This window comes from Canis lupus, chromosome 20 (genome assembly GCF_003254725.2).
Source record: "Canis lupus dingo isolate Sandy chromosome 20, ASM325472v2, whole genome shotgun sequence".
Taxonomy (NCBI): Eukaryota; Metazoa; Chordata; class Mammalia; order Carnivora; family Canidae; genus Canis; species Canis lupus.
Genome location: NC_064262.1, coordinates 17,187,915 through 17,207,642, shown reverse-complemented (window position 1 = coordinate 17,207,642; position 19,728 = coordinate 17,187,915). Strand labels below are relative to the sequence as shown.

Sequence of the window (19,728 nt, the reverse complement as noted above, 5' to 3'; positions counted from 1 at the left end):
TTAGTTTTACTTTCCTTTGCTGTCTTCTCATTGTTTTCCAGTTTTTATTTTTTATATCTCATTTGTAATGTGGAATCTTAATGAACATATAAAATGGAAATACTGTTTGCCAAACTAATAGAAATAAAAGGACTTGACCAAACACAATGAGAATCATTTCCCTTTTTAAAAATTGACATATCAAGTTGACAATGCAAGTAAAGAAAGTGAATATGAAAAATATGATATGCTTCATAACATTAATAGATGTAACTAGTTTTTAAAAAGATTTTATTTATTCTTTCATGAGAGACACACAGAGAGAGGCAGAGACATAGGCAGAGGAAGAAGCAGGCTCCCCCTGAGGAGTCTGATGTAGGACTCAATCCCAGGACCCCAGAATCATGACCTGAGCCAAAGGCAGATGCTCAACTATTGAGCCACACAAGATCCCCCATATCTAGATATTTTTAACTCTAAAAAAGAGACATAACACATAATGTTAAACACATGAAACAGTAGCTTAAAAATGCTCTTGTGTTAGGTATAAAGTAAAAATCTCAATATAGTCTCCAAAGCAGAAATTACATAGCCTAGATAATTGAATCAAGAGGTAATAAAACTGGGGCTTATGTGGGTAAGTCAGTTAAGTGTCTGTCTTCAGTTCAGGTCATGATCCTGGAATCCTGGGACAGAGCCCCATATGGCTCTCTCTCCTTAGCAGGGAGTCTGCTTCTTCTCCCTCTGCATCTTCCCTGGCTGGTACTCTCTGGCTCTTCTTCTCTTTCTCAAATAAATAAGTAAAATCTTAAAAAAAAAAAAGAGAGACAACAATTGAGAAGTAAAGAATAGCCAAATATCATGCCTTGAAAGATACAAGTACATACTTCTAAGTAAGTCTTAAAGAGAAGATTAAATAATATGTTTACTTATTTATAGATTAAATAAATATGTACACATATATATATATTTCATCAACAAAGTAGGAGAACAGCAAAGAAAACCCGAATAAGGGAGTGAGGATGCGTTAATAAATTTAAAAGCATAAATTAATTACACTAAATGAAATGGGATGCCCCAAAAAGAATATGAGAGAGACACCAGCTGAACATTGACAGGGACAAATACCCATCTAGCTACTGAATTTGCTGGTGCTATTGGTCATATTTTTGTAAGATGTCAGAATATTACTCTCTTATATCTCGTACACAAAAGCAAGCACAGTGACCACTCAATTACTACTTCTTGCCTTATTTTAATATCAGTATATGAGGAAAGCTTAGAAAACAAGTGTTCTTTGTGTTAATGACTTTTAAACCCTAGGGATTTCAGTTGTTAAAGACATTTCTTCATTATCAGCCATGAAAATTAGCATTCAGAAAGAATTTTGAAAACCAATTATTTTTAACTTTGATGGTTACGAATTGGAAAATGAATTTTTAAAAATCGTTGTTCTAAAAATGTTTCCACGAAATACACTGGTGACAGTAAATACTTCCATGATTCTATCTCCTTTCTCAAAATGTCTTCCTTTGAGCCTTTTTTCTTCCTATAGAGACATTTTACTTTAACATGAAAGCCATATTGTGTCTCATCTAGAATATTTGCAGATGATTGTCTTCATTTATCAGGAAGCACATATTTAAGTAGTTTGCAGTATTTCAGTTTTCCTTGTGAAGCAGGAATATTCATCATACTAGTTAAGGTTTATATTACCCTGTAGCAAAGTAATTTATCATATCCCTACATCAGCAACTTCTTTGATTATTAAAATTCTCTTGCAGAGGTACACTTAGGAGCATACCAAGATGCTGTCTAATGAATTTTCTTTATTATTTGACCTGAAGTGCAGGAAAAAGATATATTAAGACATATGATTTGGAAACAGTGATAGAAGATGCAGAAGCAGATTAATTAAGTTAGTATCTGGAAATAGCTTACCAGAGTTTAACACACTGCATATGTCATGCAAACAACCCTTGGGAAGCATTTGCTAGTGAATCATTTTCCCTCCTTTAGATATGATTTTTATTTTCCAAATTTGGGCTGCTCTATGGTAGTTTTGTGAAGCTTCAGAATCATTAGTTCAATTTTGAATAGTAATTATAATTAAAAGGATCTATAGTTGTTTCAAGTTACTAATGACCACTTTCTTCCAAGTTGTTCCCCCATACTTCCATGAATATTTACTCAGCTTTCTTCTGTTTGTCTGACATTGCTGGATTCTTTCAGAGATGTCAAAGAAGTTTATACAGTGCTTCTGGCTTCAAGGAGTTTGCAATCTAGTGGGAGGGGGAAGATATGCCCTTGTAATCCAGAAGATAACCATATAAAAAATTAAGTAATTAAATAGCAAAATATAACCAATTGGGAAGTCAAGAAAAGAAGTATCAGAGAATGCAAAATATCTTTTGCCCACAGAGCCCCTGTCAAGTAACCTAAACAATAAACAGAAGCAGTAGAAGTGAGGGAAGTGGCAGGAAGGGGAGGGGAGGATGTATGGACATCTGTAAAAAAAAAAAGGGGGCTAGAAGCGGTGCCTGGGTGGCTCAGTCAATTAAGTGTCTGACTCTTGATCTAAAATCTTGATCTCATGGTCATGAGTTTGAGACCCATGTTGGTTCCACAACTGGGCGGGGAGCCTACTTAAAACGGAAAAAAAAAAAAAAAAAAAAAAGGAGGATGATGGCTGTAAGTGTGTGTAAGGCTAGCTCTTGGCCACTGGAGTTTTATCTCTGTTTTCACTATCCTTTGTACTCATGGAGTCACTACAACTAAGTGGTTGCACAAATGATTGTGCATTTCCATATCAACAAAAATGTCTTATCGTTTAAGAGCAGTGGTTATCAATTTTTGCTGCATACAAGATTACCTGGGAAGTTTTTAAAAATTCTAATGACTAGTATATATCCCTTATCAATCATATAAGAAACTTTGGGGGTAAGGCCTGACTATCAGTATTGAAAGCTTTCAAGATGATTCCAGTATGCAAGCAAGTGAAAGGACAGATAATTTAGACTAGTGATACTCAAACTGTGCTGTGCATTAAAATCACCTTGAGAGCTTTTAAAACCCCAAATGCTCAGGTCATGCCCTGTATCTATTTATTGCTGCATAACAACCCATTCTATAACTTAGTGTCTTAAAATGAAAACCATATTTGTTTGCTATTCCAGCTGAGTTCACCCGTCTGGTTCCTCTGCTCCTCTCACCTGGGGTCACTCATGTAGTCATCTGGCTGAATGACTATATATGGCCTCATTAACATGCCTGGTTGGCAAATCATCAGAGAAGTACACCTCATTTTCCCTCCACATCTCCTGTCTCATAGCCTAGTTTGGATTTGTTTGTATGATCTCAGGTTTCTGAAAGTTGCCAAAAAGAGCAAGAACCAATGTGCAAGGCTTTTCAAATCACTGCTGAAATCATGTTTCCTAACTACCTATTGGACAAAACAAGTCATATGATAAATCTGGATTTTAAGGTTGGAAGAGTAAACTCCACTGCTTCATTTGTAGAATAGTAAATGGTTCTGCACTGGGAGGGGAAACCCAGTGGATGTGGACCATTGCAGCCTTTTTGAGAACAATCTACTATACTTCTTACTCCAACTGAATTATAATTTCTGGGTATGAACACGGACAGTGATATTTTAAGAACCATTTTAGTTACCTTTACTTTGCAATTAAGTTGAGGATCAGTGATTTTGACTAGTGCTTCTCAAACTTCAGTGTGCATCAGAATCACCTGGAAAACTTGTTAAACTACAAATTAGTGAACCACATCTCCAGAGATACTGATTCAGTACCTCTGTAGTGGGGACTGACTCTGCAGTTTTAGCAAGCTTCCACACAAGGGTGATGGTACAAGTCCTGTGTGTACAGGTGGAGTAACATTAATTTAAATAATGGTGAAAATTAACTCTGTGTGTATATTAATATTTTATGTGTGTGTGTGTAATGTGGATTTTACTTATTTGGTTGGATCTATGTTCCCAGTTTGTCATTTCTACTATAAGTTGGAACAGTTGGACTTCCCACACCATACTTTGGGACCAATCATGCTCAATAGTAAGGGGAAGAATAAGAAGTCCAAACTTGACAGATGAACGGATAAAGTAGATGTAAAACATATACACATATATATATAGTGGATGGAACTGGAGGGTATTATGCTGAGTGAAATAAGTCAATCAGAGAAAGACAATTATCATATGGTTTCATTCATATGTGGAATATAAGAAATAGTGAAAGGGACCATAAGGGAAGGGGGGGGGGCAAACTGAATGGGGAAAAAATAGAGAGGAAAATAAACAATGAAAGACTCCTGACTCTGGGAAACAAAGGGTTGCAGAAGGGGAGATGGGTGGGTGGGGGGGTAGCTAGATGACAAGCACTAAGGAGGGCACTTGATAAGATGTTTTACTATATGTTGGCAAATTGAATATAAATAACATAATAACATAAAAATAATTTTAAAAAAGAAGTTCAAAGTCAGTAGCTCAAAGTTGAGCGTCATGTAAGCCTTGCTATCATTCCTACTATAATCTCTTGCCTGTTGCTTATAACTCACTGCCCAAGTCGCTTCCCCTTTATTTCACCGTTTTGGATCCTGCACTGAAGATTTCTTATTTTTAGTACACTTGATCCTTTACCTCTGTCTCCAGCCTGGAAATTGGGATCTTGTCTTGTTCCCCAACTTCATTCGAAGAACTAAGACTTCTTAGTTATTCATGGAGTTCTTCCTGCTTTCTGCTACTAAATTCATACATGTAAACTTCATATTGTACAAACTTCATATTATATTTGTCGTTTGGGTTTCTTTCACACTTGCTGATTATCTCTCTCTGTGCTGGTTATTTTATGTTGGCTATTACTTTTTTTTTTTTTTTTAATTTTTATTTATTTATGATAGTCACAGAGAGAGAGAGAGAGAGGCGCAGAGACACAGGCAGAGGGAGAAGCAGGCTCCATGCACCGGGAGCCCGATGTGGGATTCGATCCCGGGTCTCCAGGATCGCGCCCTGGGCCAAAGGCAGGCGCCAAACCGCTGCGCTACCCAGGGATCCCTATGTTGGCTATTCCTAGACTCATACTCATCTCTCTGCTCTGTGCCTGTCTAGGGAGGATGATTGCTTATGCAAGCATCACCTCGGCTGGTTTCCGGTACACCCGTGTTCTCAGAGTAGAATCCCTACCCAAGAAGCGTCACTGTCACACGGGAACTTTTTGGTTAGCACTGACAGTTTCAGGCCCCCCATCAAAGGCTGGTAAATCAGGAACTCTGGAGGTGGAGTCCAGCCATCTCTATTTTATCAAGCCTTTCAGATGATTCTGATGCATGTTAACACTTGAGGACCACTGCAATAGGGTTTGGCTAGTGGCCAGTACTGTCAGGAAATCTATAGGCAGAATGGTAGGCTTTTTATTTTCTACATTTACTTCTTGTCCTAAGCCATATTTTTTGGCAAAGGCTGCATACCTCCATAATTACAATGCTCGTCTTGTCTGGTGTTGTTGCGTGGTTGTATCCCACGCTGTTCTTCAACAATGTCACTCCTCCTCTTCCTACTTCAAACCTATGTGTGCTAATAGCATCTTGGCTGTTGCTAGGCTTTAGGTCTGAACATCCAGTGTCCTTTCCACTAATCTCATCTGAACATTGGTAAATAGTTCCTTCCTTAAATCATCTGATTGGCTTCTGTTTCCTACTGGGATCCCTGCAGCCTGTAGAGTTCTCCTTCCTAGCCTTCCAACCTGAAGCCATCTCACCAAAGCCCTAGACCCCAAACCTTGACAGGTACTGGAACTGCAATAGATACCATTTACTTGAAGATTTAGTTTTAGAAAGTCAGTATCAAGAGCAGAAAGGCATTACAGTTTGTGGTATCTAGGGCCCTTCCTAGAGTTCCTGAAATTAAACACACAGGCAACTTCTCTGTTGCCACACACACAGTTATATACATATATTTGTGTATACACAATGTGTGTAAAGTGCATAATTGTGCATGCCAAAAGAAAGAACAAAAATATTCTTCTGGCAAAATAAGAAATGAAACCCTGAAAATCTCCTGGCAGCTGCTTCAGAGGTCAGAATACATTTGTCAAAGAAACAATAAAATCTGGTTTGGAGAACAATTCTGTTTGGAGGGGAGAAAAGTGAAATTTAGTAAGAATGTGGACTAGATCATAAACCCAACTGAATGTTAATGCAGATGATCTGTGTCCAAGGTCACTAGTCTCGCTTCCTCAGCATTGTTTGTACTTGGTTATTTGCTTGTGTCTCAGCCCATCCAAGCTGCTATAACAAAAGTCCACAGACTGGAGAGCTTATAAAAGAGAAATTTCTTTTTCACAGTTCTAGAGGCTGGGAGTCTGAGATCCAGGTGCCAGTATGGTTAACTGAGGGCCTCCTTCTGGGTCACAGACTTTTTCTGTTGTATCCTCATGTAGTCGAAGGGGCAAACTCTCTGGTGTCTCTTTTATAAGGGCATTAATCCCACTTATGAGGGTCCAACCTCATGACCTCGTCGCTTCCCAAAGGCCCCACTTCCTAACATCACCACTTTGGGCATTAGGTTTTCAACATATGAATTTTAGGAAAACACATATAGTCAATGTATAGTAGTTTATTTCGTTTTTAATCTCTTCTGTATGAAAGCATGCAGAGCTGGTTAAATGTAATAATAAACATTCACACAGCAGATTATCTTTCCCAAGGCATGTCATCAGAGAGTGGCAAAATGAATGTGGCGCCATATGTAGAGAATAGTCTTAAACATACTCAAATTAACTATAAACCTGATCTTAGCTGAGGATCAAATAAGAAAGTGCTATAAATAGAAACTGCGCCTTGTAAAGTCTCTATCATCAAAGTAAACAAGACAGTTTCCACCTTAAAAAAAAGGTTTTTTCCACCTAAAAGCAGCAACAATCCTTGTTGTGATGTCTCCTAAAAATATGGGATGAATTTGTTGCAATTATGAATCTCATTTCATAGATGAGGAATCTGAGAGCAGGTAAGGAAAGTCGTAGTAGCAAACATTTAGCAGAAATACACAGGGAAAAAAATTATTATCAACTTATCAAGGAATAATATCTCTGATAGGCTTGCCTGTATTTTTCCAGAACAATCTGTATGTTTTTGGGCTTTGGTTTAATTTACCAGGATCTTTATTTTAGTTTTACTCTGCAAAAGTTTCTTATAAGAGTGTTCTTTTTTAAAAATATATTTTTATTGTAATAGAAAACACATGATACAAAATTTACCATCTTAACTATTTTAACTCTATAGCTCAGTAATGTTAAGTATATTAACATTGTTGTATAATCAATTTCTAGAACTATCTTATCTTACAAAACTGAAATTCTATACTCAGTAAACATTCTTCTCTCCCACTATGATTTTAAGCACATATTTTAATTCATATTATTTTTAATTCATATTTTGTGTTCTTAAATAACCCACCAAAATTAGAGTTGATTTTTAAGTAAATATTTCTCTCTACTAAGATACATTTACTTTATAAATATTTTTTAAACTTGAACTCTGCGAGACTCCGTGTCTACAATGGTGAGCAAAGCAGATGCATTGCATTCCTTCTCATGATGGGGCAAAATCTGTGATACAGTGATGATAAGAACATAAAAAATTACTGACATAACAGTATAAATAATAATGAAAAATAACAATTCCATAAATCACAGGGTTTGTTTTCTCAAGAGACATTATGAAATTATGCCTCTTAAATGCTGAAACTTATAATTGAACATATTAAGGACAGATTTTGCCCATCCATTTTAATAGCTCTTGCCGGCTTTAGAGACCTGGTCCCATATGACTCCCCAATCTGCACAATCACCAGCTGCCTTTGGCAGTTCCACTTTGCAAAGCTATGGAATTTAGGTTCTAACTGGGGCCAGATGGAGTTGAATTGCAGGCAGACATCATCTCTGCACAGGTATCTGATGGAGCCCAAGAATATCTACACAATCCTGAAATGACTCACCTATTTATTATCAAAGGCCTCTAGAGCTTCTCATATCACCATGGATAATGATTACCTTGCTTCTCCAGACTACACCTCATCTGCCTATTAAAAAGAAGAAAAAACAAAACAAACCCACAAAAAGCAATAAAACCCAGTCTTGAGATGTGTAAGAGCTTAAGATACTGGAGTGAGAACAGGTTACCATGTAGATCTCACAATTACCAAGTGTGTGACAATGGACAAATTGTTTAACCTCAGTTTCCCAAACTACATGTATAAGGTAGTTCATAGAAGTGAAGATCTTCAAATAATTCCTGAAGCACTACCTAAGTCTTGTAAGCATTATATAAATCTTCATTCCTGGAAGCTCAGTCACTTGGTGAACTAGATAGTAATTTGTAGCTGGCACCCGGCTATGACTCACCATATTCCCCAATTCCAGTGCATGCCTACCTACACTCTCTTCATAAGCCTAAGTTTACAAAGCTGTACATTCCACCGGGATGAAATTATACCAAGTAGAAAGAAAAAGCTCTTAGCCAGTAAAAGCATCCTTGAGACCAAAGAGTTATAAGCAGATAAGGCCAGATGCCCTCTTTAAGCCAGATCATTGTCACAGAAACCGTTCTAGAGGGACAACCCAGTTACCAAGCTCACAATGTTTCTTACCTATTCTTCTTCTAGTTACCCTAGGTACCTTGCAAGAAAGTTCTTGTGCTTTGCCACTTTTATCACTTTCCAAAGCTTTGTTCACTGAATGATAGGAGCTACCAGATGATTTCTTCTGGACCTAGGCATAGTGTTCATGATTCTCATCTACTATGGATAATCTCCAACCTTTCTTTCAATTAAAGTTCCTTTAATTTTAGTAATTCTTCTTATAGCAAAAGGCTGTCACATTGCCTGTGACTTCTGTATATACATGTTAATAGCATTTGTGTCTTTGATCTGAATTTAAAAGCCATATCCTCTAAAAGCCTGTGTTAACTCTACCTCTAGCTTGGCTAGGTTTGGTTATTATGCTTTTCTATAGCTATCACTCTGCCTCTTCGTGGTTACACTGAACATATTTGCATTATTTATTCTACTCTGTCTTCTCTATTAGAATCTAAACTACACAAAGATACCAAGTTTGCTGATTTTATGGAACTTCTTTGTGCTGAGGACAACTCTAGCCTTGGTCATATTTGTCAGGAACTAAATCATGCCTTATTTTTTTTTTTAAGATTTTATTTATTTATTAATGAGAGACAGAGACAGAGAGAGAAAGGCACAGACACAGGCAGAGGGAGAAGCACGCTTCATGCAGGGAGCCCGATGTGGGACTTGATTCCGGGTCTCCAGGATCACGCCCTGGGCTGAAGGCAGACGCTCAATCGCTGAGCCACCCAGGCATCCCATGCCTTAATTTTTATAAAATGTCAGTATCCTCAATTCTCCTAATTATTTTTTCTTGTGATTTTTATTAGTTCTTAATGTTCATAACCCTTATCTCTAGATTAATTATATAAGGCAGTCCAGACTGTGGTTAATTTTTGAAGAAATATGAACTGAATTCAGGTAACTCTTATAGAAAGTTACCTGGAAAAGGTCCAGTGGTTTTGCTATTACACTGTAATCTCTGTTAAACATCTTACTCTCTCCATTATGGGAAATTTACTTTGGCAGAATCCAAACAGAATGAACATAAATCCTAATGAAATATGTTCATGGGACTCATTAGTCCAGCTCCTTTGCCTCACTTAAATATATGGTGCCTGTTAATTCCTACTAGATTTTTTCACAGTCTTAAAGGTATCTGTGGACTCTTAATTTAAACTATATACTATATTCGTTATATACCATCTTTAAAATTCCTTGAGGTTTATGCCCTGGAGTTAAATAGAACATTTTTACAAGGCAATGATTTCTACAAAGACATGATTTTTAAAAACATTTTTCCCCCTCTTTTATGAGCTTTTTAGAAAATTAGAAATAAGAGGATTATTATTGTTGTTGTCCTTGGTGAGTTATCCACAACATTATGTTTTATAAAATTATTCTCTTTTTTATTAAAAATAAAAACATCAATGATAGCAACTGCAAGTAGCCTTTACTGAGCACTGACTAAATGTCTAGGCTTTATTTGAGTTTTATATATGTTTTTAAAAGATTTATTTATTTGTTTTAGGGAGAGAGCATGAGCAGAGGAGCAGAGAGAGTGAGTGAGAGAGAGAGAGAGAGAGAGAGAGAGAATCCCAAGCGGACTCTGTGCTGAGCATGGAGCCTGATGTGGGCTCAATCTCAGACTCTGAGATCAGGACCTGAGCTGAAACTAAGAGTTGGATGCTCAACCACCTGTGCCATTCAAGCACCCAGAGATTTTTTGTTCGAATCTCATAATTCTGTTGAGTATACATTATTGTTATTATTTATATATGAAGAAATTGAGCTACATACAAGGAAAATTCACTCAATATGAATTAGTTGGTAAATGAACAAAGGAGAATTGGTCTCCTTCAGGGCTACTATATAGGTATTTCTTAAAAGTTCCCTTAGGCATTCTAATATCAGCCTACGTATCAGTTATCTCTTGCTGCATAATGAATTACCCTAAAACTTAGCAAATTAAAACAACAAATATTATTATTTTGTATGCTTAGATCATGAATCTAGGTACAGCCAAACTGGATACCTCTGGCACAGGTTCTGGCAACTTTGGTACCAGATAACTTTTTCTTTTTTTTCTTTATAAGAAAGACTGAGTACTCCACACTGCACAGTAATTCCTCCCAGGGTTTTAACTTTGTTTTATTTTCAAAACCAGGTCCAGTGAGCTTTCTGAACAGCTTGTGTAGCTACAGAGAAACCAGCTTCCTTCAGAGAGCAGTGCTTTTGGTGGGGAGGAGGAAATCCCTTCATACTTGAACATTTTCTAATTGCTTATTTATTGTATTCTGGGGTATGGTGTTAGTACAGAGAAGCCATCACCTCAGACGGCAGCTTTTAAAAGATTTTTCTTTTCCTCAACACCATGATTCCTTTAACAACATGTTTCCAGCATTCCCAGGTAGGCCAAGATGTCCTACAGAAAAACCTTGGGTTAGACCTACAGGGGGTCTGGCTGGTGTTAACAGAAGGGAGGGCAGAGCTGGTTCAGCTGGCCATGGAGAAGGCTGACTTGGCTGGTATGGTACAGAGAAGCCAGCTTGTTTACATGCTTATTCCATGACTGCTTGCCCTAAGCAGAAAGTGCCTTTCAGGATCTATTTTTGGAGGTTTATTATATATGGCTTGTTCTCAATTCCAACAGTTTAATGAAGATCTAAATAAAATGCTAGGTTCTACCTTAAAAAAAAAAAAAAAGACTCTACTTGGGGTGTCAGTTTGGGCTGCAGTCCTCTCCAGGTTTACCTGGGGAAAGATCTGCTTCTGAGTCCACTCACATGGTTGTTGGGTAGCCTCAGTCCCTGTGGGTTTATGGCCAGACACCAGTGTTTTTGCCACTTGAGCCCCTCCAAAGAGCAGTTCACAATATGATCACCTCCTTTAGAGCAAGTGAGCAAGAGAGCAAGAAAAAGTACTCCATATGAAAGCCACAGTTATATGTAACCTAATCTTGGAAGTGACATCCCATCACTTTTAATATATTCTGTTCTTGAGAAGCAAACCACTAAGTCTAACTCACTCTCAAGGGGAGGAGATTACAAAAAGATTTGAATACCAGGAAGAGAAGATTTGAGGGAAACCTTAGGGATGGCCTACCACAGCCAGGAATGAGAACTGGCTTAAATAAAGAGGGCTTTTTCCTTTTCACATAACAAGAAACTAGAAAGAGGTTTAGTAGCTAAAAATTTTCAGGGCTGCCAAGAAAGCTGAATGCCAATCATCTATTGGCATTTGATAGGAACAAGATGACAGAAGAAGGAGAATCTATGCCAGCTATGCCTCTCCTTTTTATTAGGGAAGCAAATATCTTCTCGTATCTTCCTACAAGACATTTGTTTGTGTCACTTGGGCTCTGTTAAACAGAGGTGCAAGGGCTTGGTGGATATTTACCTTCAACCTTGGTGTAAGAGTAGCAAGGGAGCCTGGAGTTGTGTATAGCTTTTCAGTACCCGTCAACAGTGTGTATAAGCAGTGCACATGTTTCTTTGTTTTTTTTTTTTTTTGCATATGTTTCTTTGTATGTTACTCTTCACTTGTATACCAATTTAAGTTTGTAAATTGAAGTATGAACTAATGCTAGTAAGATAAATGTAATATAAAAACAAATCTGGAGTTCATTATTTCCCATAGCTTCAAATGTATCATAGAATACTCTTGAACCAGAGAGTAGCAAACACCTTTGATTAGCTGGAAGAGCTCTAGTCAAGTTCCTGTCCCTGAATTTACAGGAAATCCCTCAGACCTTCATTTTGTTTTATTTATGACTTTTTATTTCACAATCCTAACAGATTTAATGTTTAACTCATTCCACAGCTTGAAAATACGTTCATTTCAGTTTTCCCCCAACAGATAATCTCAATATTTTAGCATTTTAAAAAAGGGCCTTTCTCGTCTGGTCACAACCTTTGTCTGTGGCCTTACTCTTCACAGTTCCTTCTATATGCTCTTCTCTCTGGCAATCCACGTGTTCTGAGCATAATATCTTCTTCTTGACCTTCCTGCTCCCTCTCTGCCTGTAGTGTCCTTCTTGACTCATCTTTCAAGGTCTACATCACATCAAACAATCTCAGATATCTACAGGGAGAGGGAAACAAAGTAAATGAGAGGAGTGTGCTGGTGGATGCATATTAAACACATAGAAATAACACTTGCAACAAGAGATATGTTCTATCCCTCTTTTTAATATTTCTTCTATTCTTGGTTATTCTTTTAGACAAAAGAATTTTGATAGAAACACAATAATCACTCCAGGTTCATAACTGCCATGCGGGATATGGCTAGAGTACTGTCATACCTTCTATTTCCTTTTTACATTTTTTCAGGAGCAGTGAGAAATCCATAATTTAATATGAGGCATCCCATTTTAAAATCAAGGTGTATGAATTTACTTATTTGCTCATTTAATTATTTCAAAGGAAAAAGAGAACATTCTTCATGCCATGTTAAATACATCTGCAGTCCGGAGGCAGACTGCTGATTGCTAGTTTGCAAGCTTATGTCAAAATAACTTCCTTTTTGGAGTCTTTCCTAGATGCCCAAACTAGCTTCTTCCCCTCACTCCAGGAATGGCAGGCTGACCTTCAAAATAACACTTGGTATACTATTCTACACCTGTGCTCTATATGTAAGTCTTTACCAGGACTGTGATATTTGAGGTCTGAGTCTCCACATTTTGATTGAATTCCCAGCATAGCACTTGTAGTTCATCTCATAGATGATACCTTGTAAATGCCTGATGTAGTAATGCATCTCGAATGAATAAATGAGTCTAATAAAAACATGTAGTTGATGTGGAAAGGATATGGTCTAGTTAGAGGACAAATAGGCTTTGGTCTAGCCACAAAATACTTGGAGGAGAAATTTCCTGAATGGACTTCTTGGACAGAAGCATTGGATAGTAGCCCAAGAATCATGCATTTCACATGTATGTGTTGAAAAACCATGATTCATCATGCACTCTTCTTTTCACTGGAAATTCAGAGAACAACAGAAAAAAAAATTCAGTGAGAAGGGACAGATAAATAAAAGCGAAAAATAAAGCAAGTCATGTTTTCAAGTGTTATCCTGTGTTTTGCAGGGAAAGGAAATGAAGGGATGGAGGGATATGTTAGTGAGAATCTGATGAATGGAGTTGTGTACAGATTTAAGTAGGCTAATCAGATTTAGTCTCTGTGAGAAGGGGAACATTTGAGTGAAAACCTGAAAGAAATGAGAGCCATGAAAGTGGATATCTGGGGGAACAGTGATCCAGCAGATGGAATACTGAGTTCAAATTCTGAGGCAAGAGTCTACCTATTCAAAGAATAGCATGGTAGCTGGGGTGGGAGCAGGGGGAAGAGAAGGCAATATGGAGGAAGTGATATTAGACACATAACAGCAATAGAAGAATGAAGATCTCTTAGAACATTATAAGCATTTTGTGATAACTTTAACTCCAAGGTAGATGGAAGAAGAGAAGAGCTACATGATCTGACATGCTTTTTGTTTTTGTATTTGTTTTTGTTTTCTGACATTTTTTTTTCTGACATGTTTTAATGGGCTCTTTCTAGTGGTTCTATTGGATTTGACTGAATAGGAACAAGAGAGGAGGATGGTCACTTAGACTTTGAGGTAATGCAGGCAAACAAAGTTTGCACCAGTGCTATGGTCACAGAGGTAAAGAGGCTAATAGACAACTTGGTTGTCAACCTTCTTATGTTATTCACATAAGACAAATCTTGTTGTTGAGTAATTGGGTCACAACATGACCTACCAGCTCAGTCCAAGTATATCTTCTCTGGATCCTTCTAATTTCAGTACAACCAAAATGAAAATGAAATCGCTTAATTACTGTTTATTCCCCCAACATTTCAGCACAATGTCTAGGACATATATATTGGATGGATGGATGGATGGATGGATGGATGCATAATCTGATTGACTTAGAAATTAAGCATTACTCATCTTGCTATTTCTCACCATTCAGTGCAATTTATATTCTTGGAGGCATGAATGAGAACAATCGCAAGTGCTGATTGTTGCAAATGTGCTGCTGTAAAGCTGGGCTACAAAGACAGCCATTTTGTCCTGTCTGGTGATAAATAGGCATAGTTTGAGTAATGGCAATTAGAGCCAGAATTCAACTGGTGAGTCACAGCTAACACCACTTGAGTGAACTGATGGATTGTAATCATGACTATTTCTCATTTGGAAGCCTGGGGACTTAATGCTTTTGTTTGCCTGTGTTTTCTCCCTGGCACAGTCTGCGAGCCAGGGAATGAAAAGATTATTATCTTTAACCAACACCTCATATTATTTGCTTTTCATGAAGCTCTTCACATTTTCATATCAAGAAAGCTGAAAATGATTTATATATACCTAAAAGTAACTCACCGACAATTTTGCAATGTTGTCTTTAAAAAAATAACATGCAGACCTTTTCTAAAAAGTAGTCTTGTAATAACTTCATAAAGCAAGAATGTACTAGTTCTTTCTCTTCCAAAATTAAACTGAAGCCAGTGTCTCTATCTTGATGAAAATGATTTTATATACACTCAGATAAAATGTTTTCTTAAGGGGCTAAAACGAGATTCTATCATAAATCTTGAAACTTTATAAATTTTGTCAATACTGGACCACCCAATTGAAGAACAATGTCTTTTTTTTAGGCGTTCCTTATAAATGTTATCTCTTCATTTTCCTATAAACAGTGGTGTGTTTTGCTGTCAAGCAACTTAAATGTATATTTTTTTATAGGTCTTGGGGTCATTATTAAAATTAGGATGATAAACAGCAAAGGCAGTCAATGTGGATAAACCTTAGAAGAAACCTTAGGAACAAAGGGAGAAGAAAATAATGTGCATCTGCTGAAAGGAAAGATACTGCTGAATACTGATTAGGAAAGTGGTCTGGGAGTTGTTGGAGAAAACCTCTAAAGCATGCAGCTTAATGTACAGCTGCATTGAAAGGGCAAGGAGAATGCTAGATCATATGGCTGGGGAAAGACAATATAAATCAGATTTGGCATCGTTAGTCTAAACTCAAGTGCTAATGTCATCTAAAGAATTGTTCCCTACTTTGCTCCTGGTCAAGAGAGGTGCAAAACAATGCATTTGCTACTGAAATGGTGTAGTAAAGAGGCAGCTACAGGAATGTAGTGGTCTGAGGTTGGCAAGTCAGGGGGGAAAAAAAAGATTCACAGCCCTGCTGGTAACTGCAAACTAAGATGGGTGTTGCTGCCCTTTCTCTACAGATGGGCCATTGGGAGTTAAATAAACAAGAGATATCATGGAGTTCATATTAAACTAAACCCGAAGCCACTTAAGCCAGACTCAACCCCCAAACCCTCAGATTTCTACCCTTTCCAGTTTATCCAATCTTTCTCCAGAGGATACTTTGCTGCCTCCCTTGACGAGTAGTTCTCTTTGTTCAGTTTTCTTTCTTTCTTTCTTCTTTGATTTATTTACCTCTTCTCTTATTGGTTTGTTATGAGAACTAAGATAATAAGTATTTTAAAAACTAACACAATTCAAAAAAAAAAAAAAACTAACACAATTCCAGGTACGTATTAAATGCCCATTATTCAAACCACTACCCATTCTTACCTTTTCTTTTTTTTTTTAATTTTTATTTATTTATGATAGTCACAGAGAGAGAGAGAGAGGCAGAGACATAGGTAGAGGGAGAAGCAGGCTCCATGCACCGGGAGCCTGATGTGGGATTCGATCCTGGGTCTCCAGGATCGCGCCCTGGGCCAAAGGCAGGCGCCAAACCGCTGCGCCACCCAGGGATCCCTCTTACCTTTTCTTTATCTCATTTCAGTCCCTTTAACTCTGGCCATCCCTCCAGTGTATTGTAGTACAGAAACAAAATATCAGAGCTGAAAGCCTCTACTGATAATGTGTACATCTGTACATCTGTAAGATGTAAAAACTGAGTCTCAAGGGAAAACATAATGAGCCCAAAATCTCACAGTTGGTGTTTCTATGAGGACTTCTCTCCCATTTTCCATAATGGGCCAACTTGAATCCTTAGTTTAGGTTTGGTACACAGGAGATAAAGACACTAGGTTCTCTCAAATCTGTTTTTGAAGTGTTTTTTCCTATGCATCATGCCATCATGCTCTCCATCCCCATCCTGCCACCATATCAACATCATGATTAGATCATTGCAATATCTTCTTAGCTCATTTCTTGATTCTTCTCTCTCTGCAAATCTATCTTACTCACCATGGAAAGTCACACTTACAGAGCCATGCCACTTCTGTTGCTCCAATCCTTCATGAGTGCCCACTCGACATTCACATAAATCAGACTCCTTTGCATCATTCTGAATACTTATCATCAATGACTACTTCTCTTCCTGTTACCCTTCTTCTCCAACACATCCCTCAATGCTAGATATCTCACTGTTCTCAGTGTATAATAAATAAGCTACAATTGTGCCCATTTATATGCATGTGCTTAAGTGTTTCTGCCACTAGATTATGTTATATTTATTATAGTATAGTACATCACACTATGTTATATATATATATATTATATATTATATTTCTTCCTTATCTTTTTTACATATTCATCCTCAATCCAAGGTAATATGGAATTGAGAAACTGAAGGAAAGTTCCAGAAAACCCTAGGAAGTTATGTATTTATAGATACAAGCATGTATGTACTTGTAAACAAGCACATTAGCATTTTTTCTCTAAACTATTATTCCAAAAGTAATATCCTTAAACATTTTGTAAGTAAAAACTTCATGTGAGGGTAAGTTCAAAACAAAACAAAAATCAAAGGAATTCTTATCTCTGAAATTTCCCTACTTGCAGGATCAGTTCTTTGTTATTAAAAAAATGGATTTATCTAACTTGATAAATAAGAGTTGGCTGTTACTAATACCTGATATCCTCTCTGTGCTTGCAAATTGATTTTTTAATGACTTGGTGCAAAATTTCTTTGAAGCTTTCTGGTAACATTAACGTTTTCACCTTTGCAAATTTGAGTTGATGATGCCAGAAAATGCTGCAGACAACAGGACACAGAGTAAAAAATACAGTCCTTGGACTGTTTGTCTTACTCATATAGAGCCTGAACTATCAACAGGTCACCCAAGATCTCCCTTTCTGGGGTCTGTGGCCCATAAGCTCTTCTTAGTGTCTTCCTAGTGTGTTTATAGTTTTCAGATATTGTGCAAAATATCACCGTGCTAGATAGAGTCCTAGAGGATGCATTCGATATCAATGTACCTAACACATGTAGGCAAATTTAAAGTGATCTTTAAAATATTGATAATATTGGCAAGGAGGATGGCTACAAGGTGAGACATGCCATGAGGCCTCAGGTGCCTCCACTGCCAACTGTGAGCAAGCAGTTGGTGTGGGGGGCAGCCTGGTGCAGTACTCTGACTGCAGTTGTGTCGTGTTGTTATGATTCTGTCTTCTACCAACCTGGTTACTGGAATCCCCAGTAGTAAAGTAAAATTTTCAAGGCTTTCCAGCACAGATGATGACTACATTGACCTTGAGTTTAAGAAAAACATTCATGGGGTCACATATGAGGTATAGTACTATTTTTGATTGACGTCTTTCTCATCATAGGCTGCCTCCTGCTAGCTGGCTATCTCAAAAAAGGGTGGTGGGCGGTAGGGGCAGACCAGGGTCCTTCAGTCCTGATCACTGGCATCCTGGTGTTCCTGCCAGAATTGTACCACCTGCATATCTCCTACTATGCATCCAAAGGCTACTGGGGTTACTCCTACCAATGACATTCCAGATTTTGATGACTAGTTCCCACCCTCAAGCCTGAGGAGATGAGTCACAGATGGGACTGAGCCCAGCTTTAAGATATTGAGAAGAAACTGTGACTAAGAGCTAAAGATTTCTGCCATTTGCAGATGTTAAACAAAAAATGGCCAGATTTTATGAGTCTAACCCCAAGATGTCAACTGAGCTTACAATCACAAATTAACTAATCAGGACATGCTCTATTTTTCATCTCCTTGCCCTGGCAAAAGCTGACAAGCTTTTCCACGTGCATATGTATCTTGGAAGAGTAGCGGTGTTAATGGTATGGGAAAGCCAGAGGTTATTCTGTAGCAGAAAGTATTAATACTACCACCCTTTTCATAGTTGAGCATTTCTTTTAAGTAATCCTCATTATCAGTGTGTTCTGGTGGCAAATGGAAGAATTCAGTATGCCAAATTTCATGTTACTGATAATTTGTTTTGAAGACATCTAAGTGTTTTACCCCTACACTCATCTCTAATTTTGTATTCTAGTAGAAGGACTTGGCAAAATCATATATGTGAGGGTGCATCTGTAACATTTCTTACCTGCTTTCTTATTAACAGCAGCCAGGACTTTATTTAAACCCCAGAGCAAATTGCCAAAAGGTAAACACTTTCTCCATTCACCAGTCATTGGTCAGCTTTGATTTGTTCCACCAGCAAATTGGCCAGCATATAATTTGGGTCATTCTGGTCTTTGTAGATTGAGATGTGCTATATAGCATGCTTTAAGTACTGGACTTTGGGCTGTTTCCTAAGGAACAAAAAATGTAGATAAGTGATAAGTGGTAATTATTTAGAGATTATAAACCCACTATTAGCACCTTGTATTTGATGTCCTTCTAGGGAAGATTGCAAGACCTGTCCTTGATCTCTACAGGATTAGGCTGCCTTAGTTTGATTTTGTTTTGTAGCTTGCAAAAAGTGACATATTCAAAAGAAATTAAAATTCTAAAATCTAAAAAATAAAATAAAATATTGATCATATTAAAGTTATTATTGGGGCACCTGGGTAGCTCAGTTGGTTAAGTGTCCGACTCTTGATCTCAGCTCAGGTCTTGATCTCAGCGTCGTGAATTCAAGCCCCACATTGGCTTCACACTGGGCATAGAGCCTACTTTAAAAAAATTAAAAATACAAATAAATAATAAAAAATAAATTCACGACTGACTTCTTCCTATGCAAAGACAGAGACAGTTTCACTTCACCTGAAAATAAAATTTAAAGGTATAATTTTTTAAACTTGTAAAATCCTCACGTGCTATAAAGTATACTCTGGGATAGTGTGCTAAAATAGCAGATCATTCTGCCTTTGAATGTGAACTACAACTTATTCTTGAAGTTCACTGC

General features: G+C 37.5%; 1 long non-coding RNA gene and 1 pseudogene across 4 annotated transcripts in view; one reads left to right on the top strand and one right to left on the bottom strand.

The window, feature by feature from the left end:
- Positions 1–11,002: 11,002 nt before the first annotated feature.
- The window catches only part of LOC112662941 (uncharacterized), a 34,612-nt gene continuing 25,886 nt past the window's right edge, over positions 11,003–19,728 (bottom strand). For 2 of the 4 annotated variants that reach the window (XR_007404028.1, XR_007404030.1), the window contains 3 exons: positions 19,387–19,492; positions 18,925–19,132; positions 11,003–12,691 (listed from right to left, as the gene is read on the bottom strand). This is a non-coding gene — a long non-coding RNA (uncharacterized LOC112662941). Of the gene's footprint in view, positions 12,692–18,924; positions 19,133–19,386; positions 19,496–19,728 lie in introns of all 4 variants that reach the window. The other 2 variants (XR_007404029.1, XR_007404027.1) reach the window with 2 other exon arrangements.
- Positions 18,019–18,378, top strand: LOC112662940 (transmembrane protein 230-like; annotated as a pseudogene).